Source organism: Mesitornis unicolor, unplaced genomic scaffold (assembly GCF_000695765.1).
Source record: "Mesitornis unicolor isolate BGI_N332 unplaced genomic scaffold, ASM69576v1 scaffold9946, whole genome shotgun sequence".
Lineage (NCBI taxonomy): Eukaryota > Metazoa > Chordata > Aves > Mesitornithiformes > Mesitornithidae > Mesitornis > Mesitornis unicolor.
The window spans coordinates 11,528-16,075 of NW_010190263.1; positions in this window are offsets into that span (position 1 = coordinate 11,528).

Below are 4,548 nucleotides of genomic sequence, written 5' to 3' on the forward strand. Positions count from 1 at the left end.
CCAGCTTCACCATGTCTTCTTGACAGTGTCGTTTCTGCGTACTGTACTCCAGCTCACATGTTTTGCAAGTTTTGGGTCTTTTTATAAATAGGCAAATACTCACACATGCTTGTACACACACACACACACACACACAGAGCCTCCTTGCTGAACTGTGCTGTTGATTTCCTTTGATTCAGATGCAATACTGAGGCCTGAGCTCTAGCCACTTGTATTGCCACGATAGCCTTCCAGCCATGTTTTACCTGATGTGTTCCTTGTGCAACTGCCCATTGCATTCATTTTTTGAAATGGCCATTTCTCAAAAGTGGAAAAAAAAGTTACTGCTGCATGAATCAGCCATTCTTGCTGGACATGACCTAAAGAAAAATAAAGTTCACCTCGAGGACAATCAAACATTGGAGCAGATTGCACAGGGATTTGAAGGCTTTCAGACTGGACAAATGCCTAATCAAGCTGGTCTGAACTCAGTCCTGACCCTACTTTGTGCGGGATGTGGAACTGGGTAACTTCTGAGGTTTCTTCCAGTGTTTCTGTGATTCTAATTTTTTCAAGTGGCATAACCCAATCATATTACACAACTAAGTAATTCTGCATTGATTATTTCATCTTCTTTGGATATCCAAAAATATAATGAGATTTCTCTCATACCTTATCCATGAGACTATTTTTGTGGACTTCTAGAAGCTGCTCATGTGCACAGTGAACAGGATATTTTTGTATTTATGTGCAGCTGTTGAAAACATCTGATGTAGTGTTCCTCTGATCACCTAATAGTATCAAAAAAGGGAAGCTAAGCTTCCTAGTAGGCATCTTTATACTCAAGTCAGTTTAAGATAAAGTATAATATACTTTATAATATATTAGCATCAAGGATATTTTTTCAATGTAGTAATTAGTTCTGCACAGCATTAGCACAAGGTTACTTAGTCTCCTAAAAATTATTCAAAAGGAACGTATCCTGGGAATGGCAGTGACTGTAGGTAAGTATTACTGAAAACAAAATTTGTACTGAGGGGTTCCTAGTGATTTTTTTCTGAAACTGTATTGAACTTCATATTCTGGCATGCATTTCTGTAGGTGGATCTAAGGGCAGACCTTCAGACTTTGAACTTACTGAGATTTTACTCTGAGCATCAGAAGTAAAAATCTTGCAGTAAGCTCATCACATTTAATGCAGAGAAGTTTAGTATTGCAGCTACCAGTGACAGTGGCAGGTTAGACTGGGTTTTTGCCTTTGCTCCAGATGCATATGTGTGAATCACAGATCCATGTCCACCATGACCTGTCTTTTCATTATCATTTTGAAATGGTAAAAGATTATTTTGGAGATTATGACCTTACTCCCCATTTTTGTGGTAGGAATGTGTGTCTCCTGGGCTCACAAGAATGTAGCTATGAAGGAGAGTGGAGAGATAGATTGTATCTGTGTGCTTAAGCAACATTGAGAAGACAGCCAATCCACTCAGCCAAAATAATGTCCCCTAAGCTTTTAAAAGGTTTCCTTTATAGCATCTTACTCTGTTGTCTTTTCCTACACAATCGAACAGTTAAACCACGTGCAATTAAACTGCAGAGTCTTGAGGAAAAACTACATTTCATGGTGGCTGGAGTGATCATATGAAAAAGAAAGTTCCTAAACTGCCTGAGGATTTTCAGGGTGAAATAAGAATATCAGTGGAAACTTTATAAAGTTAAAAGCAAATCCATATTTTTATATTGCATGATCCAATGTCATAGCTATGATTTTAACAGTGTTACAAGTTTTTTTTAATGCTACTTAACTATCAAGGGGACATTGTAAAATGAAAAAATACATGTACTATGCCTGAGATCCAACTATGTGTTACTGTCATCTTTCGTATCAAACAAGATTAGTTATTGACATGGCGCTTTTCATTTGCTCCTGATTGACACAGGCTGCAGTAGAGGAGAAATAGGTCCATACCCAACTATGATGGGATCAAACACCGTCGTGGTGTTAAATGTCAGGTTAAATGCCACCATCACCTAAGAAGTAACATTCAGAAAAGCTAACTCAAACCTTGTGGTGGTTTTGCTTGGCAGCCTCTTGTCAACGAGGAGAGACAGGTTCCTCCAGGTTACAGCTAAATTAGTCTTTTGCTCTGAATCACTGTCTGGAAGGGCATTCCTCTCTTCTCCGTTGTCTGAACCGTTTTCTGGATGAATGAACTCCCTAAGGCTGATGCTATGCTTTGTGAGTCAAGCCCTATGCTGAGAAGGTTAAGCTAAGTTTCCCTGTGGAGTAACTTTACCAAAAATACTGACAGTGAGTATGGCTCAAACATCTTAGAAAATATCATTTGAAAATGCATTGTAACCCCACTGCCCCCACTTTAACCAGTTATCAGAAGTCCCACTGTATTCACTGAGGATGGGGCTTCATCTGAAGCGTCTTGTGCATATAATGAAAATCATGCCAAAAATATGCAAAGAAAATACTACACTAGCATCAATAAATAACGAAACATTGAATAATAATGGGACACCATGCTCAGCTATCCCAATAAACTGGACATGTCTCACAATGTACTGGGCAAGGGAAGCAGCTAAAAAATGTCTAACAGAGGAAAAGCAAACAAATTCCTGTAAAATGACATTTGCTTTCTTCAGTAAGCTGGGCCAGCCTCATTTTTTAAGTAGCCTCTAATGAAGCTGTTCAGTCCAAACTGGAGTTGTGAAGTTCTTCAGACCTTTTTTTACTGAAGCAGTGGCAATGGGCAGAGCGCAGTTAGTCTCTAAGTGATCTGTCCAACATAAATGTTAATGTAAAAATATTTTTATTTGTTTCATTTCTTTTTTAGTTATATATTTGATTGGTTTTGTATATATATAATTTTGGCAGAAGTCACCTTAGCTTTCAGGTCTCAGTGAAAAGAATTGAAGAGAGCTGTTCACAGTTTATTTGGTAGTAGCAACTGATATATGAATCCAAAAATAATCCTTATGGATGACTTGCATTAATACTTATTGCTGTCTCCCCAAGTATTTGTGGTGTTGAGACCTGGGAGAAATGAACCAGTGTATGTCACGGGAAACTGGGTTTCATATTGGCTGGGTCTAGCGAGCTTGGGGACACCCAATTCAAAATATTTCTGCTTCTGAGAAACACAGCAGACTTCTTTGCCCTTTTTTTTCCCCATAGGAAAATTTTCACATAGGAATCTGTTTCATCTCCTGGGAAATTGTACAGTAACTCTTTGATAGTAGAAGTTTAAATTTTTTGTATGCATCCCTGCAATTACTGAAAACAAGTCAGTGAGCTTTTTTCTTGTAACACATGGCTGTAAATACACAAAAAAAGTCTCAATGGGACACTGTGTAACATTAGAGTGCTTAACTTTTCTGAGGTTGAATTTAGACCATTTTTTCAGAAGTTATTTTCAAGAATTAGCAGGGATTACGTGCTGTTTCGGGTAGCATCATTTGTGCTATCAACTCTGTTTAAATTGGTTGTATTTTTAGAAAAGAATTCTCACTGAATCACTTTAAAAAAAAAAGAAATGGCATTTTTTGTGCAGTCCTCAGGATGTAGATCTCTGTAGGTCACAGAAGAGGTTTACACCTCAACATTTTACCAAAGAAGTAGTAAATGCTTTTGATTTGCTTGCATATGAGAAGTACTTGGTCAGGTAAGGAGTCCTCTGTTAAGCCAAAAGGATTAGGGTTTTTTGCCTGTCTGGTAATTTTTAATATTTTTAAATTGTTATCAAACAACATGATCTTTTATTATTTCTCTTCATTATTTTTATTATTAAGAGAACAGTGCCAGCAGGCTCTTCCAGTGAGCTGTTCTCAATCTGAATTGTAGACTGCATTCAGAATTGGAGCAAGCTTGGTGTTCCTGTGCGATTTTCAATTCAAGCGAACATCCCTTCTTTCTATGGGTCTCATTTTAGGAAGTTTTTCAAAGGTATACCAGAATGCTGTAAAATATATTCCCTTTGTTCTGCCTGCCAGAACATGAAATTGTGGTGTTCCTCTTTGAAGAGGGTGTTTTGATAACGGTCATTGTTCTTTGAGCAGTTAATACTATTCTAGCTTTCACAGGTTTTTCTATCTGTCTTTCATGTATTGCTAGAAAAAAAGTAATTGTATAAGAACTTATCTACTGGGTGAAGAAAAAAGTCCTTTTAGCCAAATATCCCATCTCTGATGATGGCAGAAAGCGAATGCTTAGGAAGAAGTATTAAAATAGACAAGTGTATGGTGTTACTTCCTTTGATAAACCCTTCCACCCTCCAGCAGCCTGTGGCTTAAACACGTCCTGAAAGAAAAAAATGGATCACTATCGGTGTATTTAAGAGTGCTTGCAATACTTTTTCTTCCATTACTTTGCTTTCTTGATCCACAGTATTTCTTTCTTTCATAATACGGTGTGACAGCGAGTTCCACCATTTAACCGCACACTCTGTAAAAAACAATGTTACTGTTTCAAACGTAGAATTAAATTTTCATGTTGATAAATACACACTAGATTCTGTCCTGGTCAGTCACACTTTAATTCAAGAGTGTTAGCTAGGAGGG